This window comes from Halyomorpha halys, unplaced genomic scaffold (genome assembly GCF_000696795.3).
Source record: "Halyomorpha halys isolate HHAL.00 unplaced genomic scaffold, Hhal_1.1 Scaffold794.1, whole genome shotgun sequence".
Taxonomy (NCBI): domain Eukaryota; kingdom Metazoa; phylum Arthropoda; class Insecta; order Hemiptera; family Pentatomidae; genus Halyomorpha; species Halyomorpha halys.
The window spans coordinates 602,334-621,024 of NW_027104664.1; the positions used below are offsets into that span (position 1 = coordinate 602,334).

Sequence of the window (18,691 nt, forward strand, 5' to 3'; positions counted from 1 at the left end):
AAAAAGAAACCTTTCATGGTGCGATTTATGTAAGGTGTAAGCCGGTGTAAGAGCAGACTACAATTTTGAAAGTTTGACTTTAGTAGGCTATTGATAATTTAATTTAGAAATTTATGGCTTCAAATTTTATTATTAACTTTTCATAATACCCCTTTGTAGAGAAATTTTTTCTTTTTAATAATCAATTAGTTCATTTTGTAATAAAATATTAAGAAGTCCCAAAGAGGAGCAGGTACGCATTTACCCCACAATAAAGAATGAAAATTCTTCTTGCGTTAAAGTCGAACGTCTCTTAGTACAAAACGTGAAATTCGAACACCCTGAATTTCAGAACAGCAATGAGATTAATAACAAGTTAAATAAATAATCAAACTGAAATATTTATAAAGAGCTTTAAAAACTATAAAAAGATTTCCTATTACTTTTATACAAATTGTAACTCTTCACATTAGGAAAAATATTATATGGGATATTACTAAAATAAAGCATTCCCGCTCGAGATATGTTCCGCTTTTACCCCCGTTTTCAAACTCGCTATTTCCTCAATACGGAGAGTTAAGGGAATAAGTGAAAAGCTTTTCTCAAATCTAAGAAAATATAAAAAAGATTATATTACTTAACTCCTAAATTAGCATAGAAAAAAAATTGAAAATCTTTTTGGCATTTCTTTAAAGACAACTAACTCTGCATTTTATCAAAATCACAGGAAGATTTTATCACAAAGCATTAGTTTTTTATTACACATGAGTACTGTAAGATAAAAATATCTGTTTTAAAAAATCTGTCAAGCCCCCCAAAAAACGGACTTGCCCCGACCTATCTCAAGTAATTTTTATAATCTGGATTAAGCTCTCTTTCATTTTTTTGATGAAGATATTAAGATGAAATAATGGGTTTCCAGCGCATTTTCGTATAGGTCTCGCCTATTTTTTCTTTTTTTTTAATTTCACATAAAATGCAAAAGATTGATATTTTCATATGTTTACTTGTCAATCACACAGATTAATCCTTCGATTCAGTCAACTTGGAAGGTTTAGTTGTTGTGAAAGTTGGTCGAGACGTGAATGTGCATGCATCAAGCTCCTTCCCTCATTGTTAATGTGAGTATTCAAACAAGTATTTTCTATTTGTTTAACAATGTTTCGGAAAAAGATTCAACAAGACAGGATGTTTTAGAACATCTCTGGTTTCGTCATGGCTCTGTCCTCTTCAAAACTTTTGAGGGCATGAGCATGATGGGAATGATGATACTATGGATTCGAAATACAAATCAATGATAAAATTGATATTATCGTGTTTTCAATAAAAAAAAAAAAATCATTCTTCTCTAGCTTTAAATACCTGGAAAGTGGTTGAGAGAGAAGCGCGGGGATCTCTGTAGTCCTGCTCTTTCCTCTGTAAATGACGGAAAGAGCTTGGTTTGGGGCTCTCTAGCCTGAATGTAAACGGGAATGATTGTGTTTAAAATGTTATTTTACTTTAAGTTGAATTTTGTTTTTATTTATTTTCTTATTGTTATAATTATTTGTTCTTCTATTTCTTATTTTGTTATTTGTTATACATTATGTGTTATCATATAATGTATATGTTTGTAAATATGGTATAAGTGTGCTCTATGATCCCTATTACCATTGTTTATAATTATGAAACAGAATATCATATTACACAATAAAAAAAACAAAACCGTTTTTCCTTTATAATACATTAATGTTTACTATGCATTTCTAGATATTTAAATATAGGACAGAAGCATGACCCTTTTGGAGTTTCTTTATTATTTATTAAACCTCCTTCTCATGGCAGTACCCAAATGATTAAAAATAAAATATCAATCAGAAAAACTTTTAATGAATTGTTAAATTCTTATTCAATTTTTGTCGTAACTATTTATTTAACCACTAATTAATCTAGATGATTAATAAAAGGAATATCAAGACGCTATTCCTTGAAGCTTGAGGTCAGGGACGACTCCGGCATGAAATGTACCCTGCATGCTTCACATAATCTAGACGTCAGCGTATCAAAGGCAGCCTGCCTACCGGCGGTGACCGGTGTCTTTGATAGTACACCTTAAGGCCCCTATCAAGTGCGTCATCCCGTGACCAACATGGGATCGTTAAAGCAGCTTTAAAAATAAACTAAACAAAATTTGACGCCCTAAGGTTAAGGTGAAAAACAAGTGGTTTAGCTAGGGTCCGACGGCAACTTTTCATATTTGTGCTGTTTAGGAGATGCAACCCAGAATATTCTCAAGACAATATATTAATGAAATAATCAAGGAGTTTTCTTTCAAAAGTTAACATATCCAATCCTCAAAATTAAATGGTTTTTTTGACAAAATAAAATTCTCAAAAAATGAAAAAATGCATAACAGAACACAAGACACAAGCAAGCTCAACATGCTTAAAGTAAATAATTATGAAATAATACGAACAACTAAGAAAAATTATGTCATGTTACAGGAACTTACATTATCCGTAAAACCTTTTCAGAATAATTAAAATATGAATCATATAATAGAATATTGAATTATAAAACTAAAAAAATATCTCACTGTTTATTCATAAGTATTATACACATATACATTCATTCTTCACTTTTCGCTGTTCTTTCAGCCATAATGCCATTATTTGGCATTGCCCAATTTTCTGCCTCTGAGTTGGAACAAGAATCTTCAAAGTATCCCTTCATCTCCTGATCCTCCTCTTAGTGGTGAATTTCTTGAAATACCTCTCTACCATAAATGGTGAATAGATTAACGGTTTCTATTGCAGGGTTAACTAAATTCCTTTGTATAAAACAATACATGAATGACTGAAAGCATCAGTCTTGTACAGAGAGTGGTGAACCACTGGACCGAACCCAAATGGTCCTCCACTTTAACGTAAATCACTAGAGACATTATAGTAAACGAATGACCTGCGTAGATCAGTACCATCCGACTAGAAACTCACCCAGACTATAGTGGACACTATCTTACTGAAATGATTTCCGACCCATCCTGGTGTCGCCCGTCCGGCAATTTATAAGGCCTTGGAAACAATGGACGAAAAGGAAATCCATAGGACCCCTTAAGAAAACTCTTTCCGTCTCTGAAGGGATTTTCCATTTCCGGAAAAGGGGATGTATCAGGCGCCGGTCGCACTGTATATGTTGTTTTTTTCTGTAATGCTATAAGCAATAAATGGCCAACATTTATATAAATTTATTTATATAAAACTATACTCGTTATATTAATAGGCATTATATACTGACGTAATTTACTTTACATATATTTACACCAGTATTTCAGTGCATTGATTGATAATGAAGAATAAAGAATAAGTTGAATGAAATAGTCAAATATACTATAACAAATAAGTGTTTATTTTTTCTATATTTGAGTAATTTGTTTTCAAAGAAGTCCATTATCTAAAAAAATCTAGTTAGCTGCCTAAATAGTAACATTTCTACCAGAGTTTTTTTATTCTGAAGCAAATTGTTACTTATATATTTACAATGATTAGTTTTCGTAACGCAAACATTTGGTGGTTAACGTAGTGATGAAAAAGTTTATTTTGAACGTTTTGTAAGACCCTATATGAGATTTTAAATGGGCATGGAAAATATAACATTACATTTGTGCCACTACAACCCATGAAGTACTTTGTAAGGAAGTACTGTTACTAGACCAACGGTTGTGAAAGAAGGTGATTTAGTCATGAGACTGAGTGGACCCCTGAGGGCTCCCAAAGCCACAGGGCTAACTCACAGCTACAGTGAACCAGAAAATAATTATTTGCCACAGGTGGATTCGAACCCAGGTTCTTGTAGTTACCACTGAACTACACGATCTTGTATAATAAATAGAGGTATCTATAATAATTTGAAATTTCACTTTCATAGACTGATGAAGGTATTGCTGAGTTTTTAAAAGTTATTTCTACAGTTTGTTATATATTTGGATTGCATACTTTATGCTTTACTTGTAATATTATATAAAAAGATACTGCAGAAGTAATAAGGGGTTTAAAATATGATGGATGAAATTTTTGAGAAGCGATCCATATAAGCTATTCCACAAAACTTATAAAGGTGTTAACCTGCACACTGAAGTTAATAATAAGGAAAAAAAATTATAGTTTTAATTTAAAAATTATTTTTAAAATATATGAAAGTTGAATATTGCTTGACTTAATAACATAAAAGTGAATATCTTTATTTTTATTCTCAGTGGAAGTTTACTTCCCCAATGAACATGTACTTGAAAAATTATTATTTATACAATTATTTCAGTGAAAGTGGTGTAAGTCCATGTATGCCCATCAAAAACATATTATTTCTTAAATAATGTTACTTATGCTAGAAACATTAGAATATACCTTAGAAACGCAAATACATTATTCTAATATGTTATCTGTTAACAAACATTTTTATATTTAATGTAACGCAAACCCATCAATATTTCAATTCGCGTCTTACGCTGCTTTCAAAATAAATCATTTGTTTTAATATTTCCAGGATTTTCTGAGATAGTTAAGTATTTCCATAATATTTGTATACGAATAGGCTTCAATATATGAGATAATAGTTTATTAAGTATTGATAACTCTTCTTCCAAATAACTGGTAGACCTTTATCTTTGGTTGATGTCATCAGTGTTTATTCCAATTCTCTGCAGTTGTAATCCCCCGACACCCAAGAGGATAAACATTCCCTCCTACCTGAGGAGGTTTTTTTTGCTCTAATTAGCCTAAGCCACGTCCGCGGGCAGGCATTCTATTAGCCTCCATAAATATGCCCCTAATACCCCCAATTATTCCTATACATATTCAGGGAAGACCCAGGTGCTACTGGCAGCTGCATTGCTACCGATCCTATTCATGGGCACATCAACACATCCCGGCTTCTGGTAGCAGCTTGTCTGACGATAGCCTTTGTAATTTGTCTTCGTTCTCTTAGATCTGTATCTATAATGGCTTTTATTAAGTTGTCTATGCTTTTGACAGTCAATTAGATTACAGAAGTATAACAATAGCTCTTTTTTTTTATCCTCCAATCCCCTTTTACATTAATTTTTCACCTCATAATCTCAAAAGGAACTTGGTGACATGCTCATTAGAAAATTAATGAGGGTAATAAATAAAACAAATACATAATAATTGGCAGGTTATTTATTGAAGATTACAAAAAAAAAGGCACAACATTGTCAAGATAGAATAAATCACTATTCAGTCAAAGTTCTGTTAATTCAGGTGTTAGGATCAGAATAAATAAATCATGAAAATGGAGAAAAGATTAAGTACATCTCACTTTAACAGTATCACTCACCAACTATATATTAAGTGACATCGTTGTGTTATTTACACCATGTAAATAGAGTACGAAGTACTAATTTTTATTATTACGTCCTAGCTGCATAGATAGCTGCATAGATAATAGCAAATATAGATTTATATAATTGCAATTAGTTAAATTAAACATATATGTACACTTTATTATAATTATTTGGCAATATAAAGTGAGCCAATATATGTAATGTAATTCATTTGTAACATTTTCATATATATATATATATATATAGAGAGAGAGAGATGATGCGATAGGCCGGTAACTATATTAACGTCATTGATAACAACTAACTTTGCAGTATCATCGTAAATACTAGTCCAATTTAGTTGATTTTTTCTTATTATTTGAGGCAATATTTGTATCTAATATATTTTCATGTATATACTACCTAAAATATAAATACTGAGGGGTAGATAATTGACAGTAGATTACTGATTGAAAAAGATAGTTGAGGGATGGGGTCAGCAAATATAAAAAAAATTATAAAAAAAAAATATTAATAAATTAAATAAATCAAACGGTATCCTTGTTAAGTCCCAACACCCTTTATTATATCAATAGTCCAACGTTTCGGCCAACTTCCTCAAGGACAATGTTAAATACAAATTCACACCTCACATCAAAATTTAAAAAAATGTTTTACAGGCAATTTTGCCCTGGTCATCAAATACAAGTCAAAAACACTCTATTTTTTAATAGATATAATTTGTTTGTTTATCAAATAGTGGATAGTGTATTTTCAATCTAAAATTAAAGTTTTATAAATTATTGATTTTTTAAAAAATGGGGCGATTTTGACTTGTATTGATGACCTGAGCAAAAAAGCCTGTAAAACATTTTTTTAAATTTCAATGTGAGGTGAGAATTTATATTTATGATTGTCCTTGAGGAATGCCGAATTGGCCGAAACGTTGGACTATTAATATAATAAAGTGTGTTGAGACTTAACAAGGATACCATTTGATTTATTTAATTAATAAATGGACAGGTAAACTGGAAAAATTTTCGGACTGATCTTGAAAACGTACTTGACTTAAAAATTCCACTAAAAACAAAAGAACAGATCAACTCTGCTATCGAAATACTTTCTAGATCGATAGGAACTACTATCACGAAAAATACTTCACCAATGAACATAAAAAGTTTTAGAGAAAACAACTTACCTCGTCACATACAAGCATTATTTACAGAAAAACGCTGGGCAAGAGCGAGGTAGCACAGAACAAGATATCCCTCGGACAAAACTCATTACAATACATTGACTAACAAACTAAAAGCAGAAATTATAAAACACAGAATACGAAATTTCCAGAACATAACAGAAAACTTAAATACCACTGACCAATCATTATGGAGAACTACTAAAAAGCTACTAAAATACAAATCTTTCAACCATCCACGTCTCACTGAAAATAAGACTTGAACACGATCAGATGAAGAAAAAACTCAAATGTTCGGCGAACACCACTTCAAAACTTTTAATCCCCATCCCGATATCCTTAATCCAACCCATCTTGAACATGTTGAAGCAGAGATTACAATTCCACTCCAAATGACCCTTCCTCCTAATGCCTTTCATCCCTTCAGAAATATTGAACATCATCCACCAATTACCTTCTAAAAAAGCTCCTGGCCACGATCTTATCACAGCAAACATTCTGAAACAGTTCCCTCGTAAAGCCATTCTATTCCTTACCTATATCTATAATGCTACACTCCGATCCACCTATTTTCCTGACCCTTGCAAAATGTCTATAATAAAATTGTTTCCCAAACCCTCCAAGCCACCTGAATATCCATCTTCCTACCGTCATATTTCACTCCTGCCCATTATGGGCAAAATCCTAGAAAAATTCTTATTAAAACGCCTCTATCCAATCCTTGGCTCATATCATGTTATTCCTGACCACCAGTTTGGATTTAGAACATCTCATTCTACCATACAACAGTGTCATCGAGTGGTTGATGTCATATCTTCCACATAGGAGCGCGGTATGTACTGCACGGGGGTCTTACCTAATTAATTGCCTATTGAGTGTGCTACATTTGAGCAAAAACGGAGTTCTAATATATTTATAGGTCCTTTTATGAGGTGGAGAAAAATAAAAAAATCGATTATAAGATTACGCACTCACATATTAACATATTCTTACTTTCCTGATTTCTAACATATTATTGTCTGTTTATATGTTGTAGAAGCGCTGATAATAAAAGGCACATAAATAAGTCTATTAAATTCAAAACAGTTGAGGGTGCATTATATTGGAATGATTTTCTTTTTCTTCTGTTTTAGTTTATAGTCTATAGTTTATAGTTTATTAGGAATCCATCTTGACAAGAGACTTACTTGGAATCCACACACAAGACTGAAACGACAAGAAACTGCTCGTAGATTCCGATTGCTACTACACATACTTGACAAACGCTCTAAACTTCCCATTCGCTACAAAAAATTAGTATACACTACGATAACCAGGCCAAATTGAACATATGGAATTGAGCTCTGGGGCTCCACCAAACCATCAAATTCTTCCCGCATCCAATCGTTACAATACAAAATCCTACGTAAAATCCTTGATGCTCCTTATTATGTTACAAATAAACTCATTCACAAAGACCATAACATCTCATTTGTTGCAGATTTGATCCAAAACAGATATGCGTCTTTTCATTCCAAACTCCTTAACCATCCTAACCCATTAATTCTTAATCTTTCATCCTTAACATTCCCTGATAATCCTCCGAGACGTCTGAAAAGAAGATGGCCACGGGACCTTCTAATTTAAATTAATGTTTGAAGTACCACCAATGGGTGGTTCCTTCCCAAGATATAGTCCCAAGTGTATATGAAACATACAACATACTTACTTATTGTATTATTTTGTACAGTTGTAAATTACATTAAATAAATAAATAAAAAAAAATTAATAAATACCAGTCTCAAGAATTTGAATAAATTATAAAATTTATAATTAATTAAAATTAATAAAATATAAATAGTTTTTTTAGAATCCTCTCAGCGCCTCACAATTTGCAAAATATTGAAAAAATTGAGACCGACTGTATCATGAAAGTGTGGTCATAGATTTTTTGGAGTGAAACAAAGTTAATATTCGTTTTCAGCACTTCGAGACCCTTAAATACGACTTTTCAAAAAAATTGGAAATAAAATTTCTAGTCCAAACTTTTCGCCTCTAATTTCTTTATAAAAATCTAGAAAATGGAAATAACTTCAAAACAGCTTGACCAATCTACACCAAACTTAACAGTGGTTTAGGGGTCTACAAGCTGCAACAGAGGACACAAACCAGGGCTAATTAAACAGATTAGAATTGAAAATAAAAATTAAAACGTCTGATTTTTTTTCCTAATCGAATTCCATATTTCGCCATTCTAACGGCTGTCCAGTCGGCTGAAAAAGCAGACATCCAGCTTTTCAACGGATTCATTAACGTAGAAATCGGATAAAAAGCGAAGGAGTTATGAACCACTGTATGAAAAATAGTCACCGAAAGAAAAAATAAAATCCTCCGTGGTGAAAAATTTATGATTTTCAATTTCCTTGAAAAATGGTATTTAGTACTTTGAGAAGAAGCTTAAAACGAATATGATTTTCTTGTTTCTAAAAAAAAAAAAATTATTGACCTGGTTTACCCCTTAATTTTACTTAATTTTATTCCTAACTTTTCTTCTACTGGATAATCTGGGGATTTCATTATCTTTAAACAATCTCATGCCAAAACAGAACATTTTGAAAAAAAACTGCACGCAAACCGATCCAGTGAAAGTTTATTGCGGACAAAGATTCGACCATTCCCTTTTTTATATATAGACGAAGTACTAATTTTATTTTAATGAAGGGTACGACAAAAAAAGGTTATTCACTCGAATTATTAACTAAATGGTGGTAAATGAACTTCATCATGTCTTTGTGAGACATAAAGAAGCACATGTCTTTATTCAAAATATGTTACTGATTAACAACATAACAAATGACTGAATAAATCCAACTAAGTGTATGATCGTAGTAGCCTTAGTTACGGGTGTCCACACGAAATAGTCTACTGTCTAATTGAATCAGGACAAATAATCAGGAGGCACAGTATCAAACACTCAAAACTTTGAACAATAAGAAGCATATGAGAACAAAATAACCTAATTCAAAATTTGAAAATTCTCAATGGAAACTTTGGAATGATATTGTTAATTAAAAACGAATTTTATTGGCGTTAAAAAGAATTACCACATTTTCTTTTTAACGCCAACAAAATTCGTTTTTGATCTAATTGCACAAAACATTAAATAATTAAAGAATTTCTTAAGGTTTAAAATGAGTTAACTGTTGAACCAATGTAAGGAAATTACACATAGCCAATGGTATAATCTGACTGACAAAGGAACAGTTTCAACCAATATGTTCACTGCTGCCTTTATAATGTTTATGTACCAACAGAACTAACAGTAGTGTCAAAAGTATATGTTATTAACATTTATTTTGATTCTCAAATTAGTTTTACATTTATTGTTTGCATATTTTGTAAAATTAATCTTTCAAATATAAATCAGTTTAATATATAAAGAAGAATTTATAAAAAAAAAAAATGATGTAATTTTGTTCTGAATAAAATTAGTTAAATTTTGCATATTGATTTTTTTTTAATTAGTTAAAACCAACATATGATTTTTTATTTATTTAATTTTTCGAAGTGTTAATAGTGATGACATGTAATGTGTTTACCTAAATGTATATGTATCATAGTATTAGCTGCTATACTAGCAGTTCTAATCATAGCTTTAGCAGTCTACTTAGGGGTGGTTACCTATGGGAAAAAATAACAGGAAACAATGGAATAATCTGTGATGTGAAGAGAAAAATATCTTTCGTAAGCAATATTGATTTTTACGCATAGAGTTTTAAAATGGAGTTCCTAAGACCTCCATAGAGTACAATACTCAATTGTTAACTTACTACTAGAAGTTTAGCCTACATAAATTCCATGTAAGTTTAGGCGTATATCTTTACAATAAATAAAAATAGATAAGCTTCTGTTGAAGCTACTGTTACTTTCTGTAACAATCTCGAGTTGGTTCTTTTGCTGAAATTGAAAGAAATTTTATTCCAGTCATATTTGGAAATACAGGAGGGAGTGAGCGTACAAATGAAGTGATAAAGTAAATTGATAAACAAAGAGCTTTGAAGAACCGGAAGAGGATATTTCTATTGCACCCTCTACTGAAACAGTCAAAACCTAATTGGAAAAGATCATACTTTAAAAAATCCTCCCACCTACTCCACAACCTTTTAAACAAAGGGTCATTATTTAACATTCTTAGGACTCATTGGTTGCTGACCACTATACCTTTACTTACAAATTGTGATTTCCACATCCTTCTTTGGTTCAAATATTTTAAGAAATACTTTATATTCGAAGTTCTTAAGGATCTGTCCTGTCTTGGAAATCCGTGGCCACGTTTCACAATTCTCAAGAGCATTGGGAAGGATAATAGTTTTGCAAGTACTGACATATTAGGATTCCTAATATTAGGTGTGAAATAAGTAATTACTCGATCGAGAAATGACTATGGTTACCATAGTCCTAGATTTATTTCCTTCAAGAAAAAATCTATTTGACTATTGAAGTGATTGACTGTAGAAACTAAAAACATCCAAAATTAATAAAAGGCCATATAATAGAACAGTTAAAATTTTGCCATTAATGATAAAAATGTGATTTAGATACAGAACTACTAAGGATTTGCCTAGAGCTCTAGTTTTTGACTAACGGGAGAATTAGAGTTGCAAAACAAGTTTTTCCAAAATAAATGACAAATCCTGCAATTTAATGCATAGTGCAGAGATTTTTAACACTCCGCCCCCAATTTGAGTACAACCTCAAACCACAGAGGTAACCAAAAGAATAAAGAGTTCATTGTTTAATAGTCACATGCCTTTTAATATTAGGCACATTATTAAAATTAGCATGTTTACATTAAATTGAAATTAAAATATGAATAATTATATTTATTATGAATAGATATATAAAATTATATTAATATAAAGAAGAAAGCAAATATAAAAAATTACAATTTAAATAAAAACTAAAAGGTAAGATAGTACAACAGATATAAGCAAAGTGCAGAATGAATAAGTGAAGTACAGAATACATAATTGTAACCTACAATAATTGTACGCTAAATAAAATAGTAGCATTGATATGCCATAGAATTAATCTGGTTCCTACATTTATCAGTTAATCCTTAACATCTATTTTTTTTTTAATAAACCCTTATAACCAGTAAAATGTTTTGTCCGAATGCTGTGAAATTGTCTGAGGTCAAATAGAAAATCCTGAAGCTGCCCGTAGTGCAGCATGTTACAGCGTGCTAAATATTGTTTAGCTTGTCGTTAGCATCAATTATAATTTTTAAACTAACTTTATAACTCTGTTAGCCATTTTAGAGGGGGTGTGCCTTCCCCAGCTCTCCCTATAAAAGTGTTGTTTTTGTTTAGAATTGGATGTATTCCAAAGATATTATCATAGACTTTGGTTTACTTAGGTCATCCTACAACTATTAGAGTTGTTACCGATTAAAAATTACAATCTGAGTAATACCCCAAACACAAAATGTTTTTGTTTGCAACATGTGCCACGACTCAAGAGAGTGATATCATGTGTTACCCACACGTGTCCACAATCAAAAATAACCTTTGATTTTAATCAAAATTTCTAGCTTCATTTATGTGCTAATTATCGTAAAGTGAATTTATTTGAATTGAAATCAGCACATCGGACCTTTATATGGATTATCAATAACTAATTTAATGAAATATACGTTTACATAAAAATCACTTCATTATATAGCACTCTAATTTGACAAGGATTATTTCCAGTTGTGTTGATATAGTTTGGATTAATCCGTTAATGAATTAATAATTGAATGATTAATTTAGTTTATTATGGTAATGCATTATTTCTTTCATTTCAGATGCATCATAGAAAGGGGGAAGGATAAAAATTGATGAAGTAAGCCCAACAATTACAACTGAAACCTGTCGCGACCACTCACATTGCATTGTCATTGATCACGCGTTAGAATAAAATGTGAAAAAGTGTTATTCTTATTATTTTCAATTACCTAGGTATGAAGTATATATAGTAAGAGGAACTAATGCGATATTGTAAAAAATCAAGACCGATTTTGGAAGTAAACCTTTTAAGATTTCCTGAATCCGAAAAGCGAAGTCGTTCAAAATAATATTTGTCTATGTAGGTATAATGTCATAGACTTGCACAAAAAAAAAAAAAAAAATGTACGAAGTTGACATAACAAATTTAAAACAGGTATACACTCCAATTTAACTTAGATCAGATTTACTAAATGTATTATAATGTACAGTTGTAAATAGCAATAAATAAATATTAAAAAAAAAAAAAAAAAATCAGGTATATGCTTGGAAGTTTGCAGCAACTTTTTCAAAATATTTACCGCAAGTGCCAATTTACATAATGGGTTCTTCATATTTATTCAGCAGTTTTATCGAAAGTTGGTCCAATCATTTTGACATATTGTGGTCTTTAATGTCGGCTACCTATCCTCATAGCAATAAATGAAAGGGGTTAAATGCTGAATTTTCAAAATGACTTCTTCTAAAGTACCTATCTTTAATTGGGTTTAAATATCTCATTTTTAATATTAATGAAACAGAGAAAACTATACCCAAAAAAGGATTTGATAATGAGCTTAGGGAGATGCACATATGATATACAGCTGGAATACCAAAGATTTTGGAGATCTTCATTTTTATTTATATTAAAGGTTACTAAAGAAACATTTAATCAATAAATGCATCTGACGACGAGTTTTATTTCGTAATTAATATATGAATGAATATTGTATATTAATGATTTCGATTTATTATTAAATAGTTGCCAGGCAATAAGCTGTTGCTATGTTTGAAGAGTGACAAGTGAAAATGACATTACTTACTTAATAAAATAAAAGAAACAAAAAACTGTGCGTCTAATAATGAAGATACATATCCTATAGAACAAAAGAAATAACAACAACATTGTAACAACAACAACATTGTAACATTTATGTTATCTCTTTTGTTGTATAGCCCTGATGAAGACCTGAAACTCAGGTCGAAACATCGGCATAAAATAAATAAATATGATTTTGTTTATTTATGTTGTTCTTTGCTGACCGCACCCCCCGACAAACTTCTCCAATCAAAAAGACTTAATTTTGTTCATAACATATTTTCTACCTGAGGATTCGGGGATTTTAGTAGCTTTAAATCTTTCCATTGCTACAGGGTTTATTTAGAAAAAAAAGCACGTTAATCGGTCCAGTAATTGAAAAGTTTATTGTGGAAAAAGATTCGATTCCCTTTTATATGTTTAGATTTAGTCCAGAAATATTTAAATGTAGAAGAAAATTTTAATTATTTATATAAAAAATATTTCGCTCCTTTGGAAGAATGACCCAACTCTAAATGTTTGTGAAATTGAATTTCTTTTGTTGGTAAGCTCAAAAATGAATTTTAGATGGTTTACAGTTGCTTCATTAATCTTCTGGAGCAGTGATATAGTATCATAGTAGGTAATGAAAATTGACGATTTTTTTGTTATTATTTTAAAATAAAATGTTTGATCATAAAATAAAATTTTAAATGGTGTGATGTTCGTAAAAAAAAAAAAAAAAAAAAATGGGATTCAGAGTTAACTTAAAAAAAAAAATTTGATTATTGATCCCTCTTGGTTGTATCTTATACGGCATACGTAATTCAGTCAATATGGGTCATATTAGACGTCCCACTTTCAGTGGGACAGTCCCACTTTCAGGTTGTATCCTGGTGTCCTCATGATGATAAAGTGAAACCTCGATCATCCGTTCCCTGATTAAACATTTTGATCTATAAACCGTTAATTGGTAAGGTGGAGTCCACCAGTATCCAGGTAATATAAGATCTATAAATAGAAGATTACTTTTTAAGCTGTTAACTACATTTGCAAACAGCCCCCTTTATTTCCGTAAAATCTAATCACTAATCAATAACTACTATTATTGTAGTATTGTATTTAATATTATATTTATTTAATAGGTTTACAATTTAATATACCTTGCATAAGTATATAATAAATCTGCAACGCTATAATCCATGAAGGTTCAGCGGTGCAGTACTATGAAAGGAAGTATTGTAACTACCATTGACCAATGGTTGTGCAAGGAGGAGATTTAGTAAGAATCAGGTTCGACCGTCTGATTTTTCTCTAAGGCTCCACGGAGGATTGGCCCGGGAGGGCTCTCGAACCCACAGGGTTGACTCTCATTTACAATAACGGAATAAATAATTATCTGTCACAGTCGGGCCTGGGAGTTGATTTCACAGTGCCTTACCATTGAGCAACACCGCTCACCCAAATTAATATTTAAATAATTAAAGTATTTGAAGTAATAATTATTTAATTGTTATGAAAACAAATCTTTGAAAGAGTAGAAACTGGAAAAATAATGAGGACACAGTCATTTTTATTAAATGTGGCGGCGTTTTGAATGTCGTTACAGAAGTGAAAAGGAAGGAAGAGGTGCGCTCATTCTTCTCAATCATTCGAAAACTTGAGAACCTTTTTAAAATACCTATATTATAGCAAAAATTGTTGCTTTTAAACGATATTGATTGACGTCATTTTTCGAAAATGTTCAGAAAAAATAACAATATTTCCCTTTTTAGAGTTATTCTTCTTTAAAGGTTATTGGTGACCTCACCTTACAATTATCCTCTGATTTTTTTTTAACCCTAGAATACTAATGTTAGTAAAATGTACTTACATATAAAAACAAATACAATTACCATTCAAACAGTAATATGACTATCTAGTTCTAGATATGCTGTCATTAGTCATCAATGTATAGGCTATGGAAATATTACCGATACAGTGCAGGTATATCTTGAATTACACATACTTACCAAGCAGAGAATTTAGTATTAAAAGTATATTTAAGTAACATTCACTCAAGAAGGTTCAAGGTAAAAGAAGTTATACAGAGATAGCTTGCTGTCTGTAAATGTCCACAACTCAGTTTCTAACGTTGGCAGGTGCCCCTTTCCCTTTAAAAAAATATTTTTTTTTTTTGCTAATCTATTACGTTACCGTTGTTTTCTCCTCCTGACGAAGCGGGTCGTTCCCCATAATCTGAGACCGTCGGTCGTAAAACATGGTAACTGCTGAAATGGAATTTACAGCGTTATATTGTTTGTTAATTACAAGTTTTACGTTCAACCAGCTGTCACTTACTTAAATAACTATCGACAATACCCTATTGAGAAAGCAAGTTTTCTAATGATTTTTTTCCAAAAATGTTTCAAATCAATCTTTAAAATGTTTATGATGCTAATAATATCAATTAATAAAAAAAAACTCAGTTCCTATGTTTTACGACCAAACACCTCATTTGTAAATATCTGGTCGTCGTGGACACAGTTTTCTGATGATGATTATAGTTGATAATTCTATGAATTAAACAATTACCGTGGTTGTAATTTAATCGACTTAAATGGTAATGTAAGTAATTAAATAGTAAATAAGTATTTGATAACTTTTACGTATGCAGTGGCATACCTAGGATTCCGGGGGTGAATGTATTTTCCAGTCCATTCTATAAATAAAATTTCTGCGTTTTATTCGTTTATTTTTATTACATAAACAAAATTAAAAAGAGACATATAATATAAAATAGTCATTAGGAAGATATTGTCACTAGAATGGGAATTAAATGAATTCAGTTCAATGGATAAACATTGTAAGATTTTAGAATTTTTAAAATTTTCTGATCATTTTTAAAATTCTAAAATCTCATGCAGAAATTAATAACAGACAATAATATTAAGTTTCATCGAATTTAAAATAAATATCTAAATGTTGATACAGTATGATGTGGATTATAGGTTGGATAATAAAGTCTCAGGGTCATTTGTATAATTTTTCTTTGTATGAGATTTTTTATCGATCTATGAAATTTTTTTAAATATAATTTAATTAATAATTTTATTGTTTGATCCACAATTAAGTGAAAACTAAAGGTAAGTTGCCCTCAATTATAGGTTAAAACAAATTGATGGCCTCCAATTAATCTCCACATCGGACAAAAAATTGTTGCAGCCGGCTCGAGGTATGTAGTGCAGACCAACTGGATCGTCTAAACAATTACTTCAGGTAACCATTTGTTCCCTCTTAACCAGTCGGACAAAAACCTCCCAAATGGCTACGTAACAACTTAAACGCCTTCGGCGTAACTATTTCCTTTTTTTAGACCATGTTTTTTTGAGGAAATTCTTAAATGCAGCGTTTAGAAGGTTTAGAATCATTACAGCAGAGAGGCGGCTCAATGATTGTCAAATAGTTCATCTCTTAAGTTTCAGTCATCCGGTCATTTCTAAATCTATTTGCCCCTTATTTTTTTAATGAATAAAACAGAAATTTTTCCAATAATGTAACATTCAATATGCTATTAATGTATGTACTTAAACCATTATAGATGGATCCAAAAGAAATGGAATAACTTTTTTTTTTAAATGTTTAGAACTTAATAATTTTTGAATTAGTTAAAGGAGTAATTTTCCTAATCAATGGGTTATATCTCTAGATTGATCCCATATAAATTTTAAGTTAGCTTTTGGGGATAGGTAGTGGATCTCTGCAACGAATACCACTTAGTTACCAGTGATAAGTACAATAATATAATTTACAGTTTACATTTCAAAATCTATTTTTTTTTTTTTAATAAAAAAAGTGTTGCTTAACAGTAGTTATTAATAAACATTGGTTTATAAAACAGAAACCAACTTAAAAAAAGTGCCTTAAGGGGACAAAACAGCTTAAAAGTGGCGCAAAAAAAACTAATAAAAATAATTTTTTTTTAGTAACATACGTAAAACTTGTAAATCGTAAAAACTATTTATTATTTTTTTATGTTAGTGCCATACTTCATTAAGTACCGTGCCACCACACATAAAATTGGTTTAAGTTAATTCCTGAAGTTTTCAAAATGAGATGTCTACGCGTCCCAGTAGTGCGTCCTGTTGACCAACGACAAATATCCAATGAAAAAAAAAATTCTTTTTAATATTGATTAGAAGAAAATATTCCTAACAGCAATAGTTTCTTTTTATAAACCGATGCCCTACATTATGACAGAAATTTATAAAATAAATATTACTTTTATTCTATAAATACTTGTATTTTTAAAGTCCGTCGATGAGTCGAAATTTTTTTCGCAATAACTTAACAAAACATTAGGAAAAAATGTTGGCATGCCGTGAAAAATGTTTAATTTATTTTGTTGTTAAAGTCTATTTGGAATTATATCTTATATTACGTAGTAACAGACTTTTGTATGTAAAATTATTTCTTACTTTTTAATGGTTTGTATAATAGTTTGAATTTGTTTTGATTTTCTTTATTAAAGTTTTTTTTTTAAATAACGAAATATATTTATTATATACATTATCTTAATAAGTAATATTTCTAAAAGAAAAAAAAGTATTAGCATATTCTGGATTGGTGTATTCATTTCTTATCTGTTGCTTCGATCTTAATTTTAGCCCTGATAAGCCAATATGGGTCGATATTGAACAAACAATGTGTATAGATCACTTCTCAAAATAAAGATTTTAATATATACTAATGTTTTATATGGAAATTTATTAAGATAAAAGCTATTTTATATTTGTTTATAAAGAAAAATGGAATCAGTCGTTTGTACCCCTAGCCATATCCCAATAGCCAACGGGAATTGAACGAATGTTTTTTAGTTTTTAAAAAGCACAACAAAAAAGTTTATTTCACCGGATGCCATCCAATGTGACTTACAAAAAATTCTATTAATATTGGAACTCTTTGAAAAAAGAGATGGGGCAGATTCATCAGCAAATGGAATGGATTCTTCTACTTTCGGTGTTATGGGGATTTTTTTTTGGTGAATATTTACAATGCAGGCCAATGTTTCTGTGCCAAAAAAGGAGGTGATAGTTTGATATAATTTTGTAATAGCTTTAGATCGACTTTCAAGTTTAAATTTGAATTATACTCAATATTTTAGAGTTTAGTTTACTTTTCTTATAAAGATATTATGATGAATAATTTTGTAATAGATTTAGATCAACTTTTAAGTTTAAATTTGAATTAAATTCCTCCAGAATCCAATCCTTACAGTCCAAAATCCTTCGTAAAATCCTTAATGCTCCTTACTTTGTCACAAATCAAGTTATCCATCAGGACCTCAATGTTCCATATGTTGCCGATTTGGCCAGAACCAGATACCGTTCCTTCCATTATAAACTTCTCAACCACCC

General features: G+C 30.6%; 1 long non-coding RNA gene across 1 annotated transcript; it reads left to right on the plus strand.

Annotated features, from left to right (window-relative positions):
* The first annotated feature begins 10,000 nt into the window (after positions 1-10,000).
* LOC106686185 (uncharacterized) lies at positions 10,001-12,448 on the plus strand. The gene is made up of 2 exons (XR_001343971.2): positions 10,001-10,214; positions 12,319-12,448. It is a non-coding gene; the product is annotated as an uncharacterized lncRNA (long non-coding RNA).
* The last annotated feature ends 6,243 nt before the right edge of the window (positions 12,449-18,691 follow it).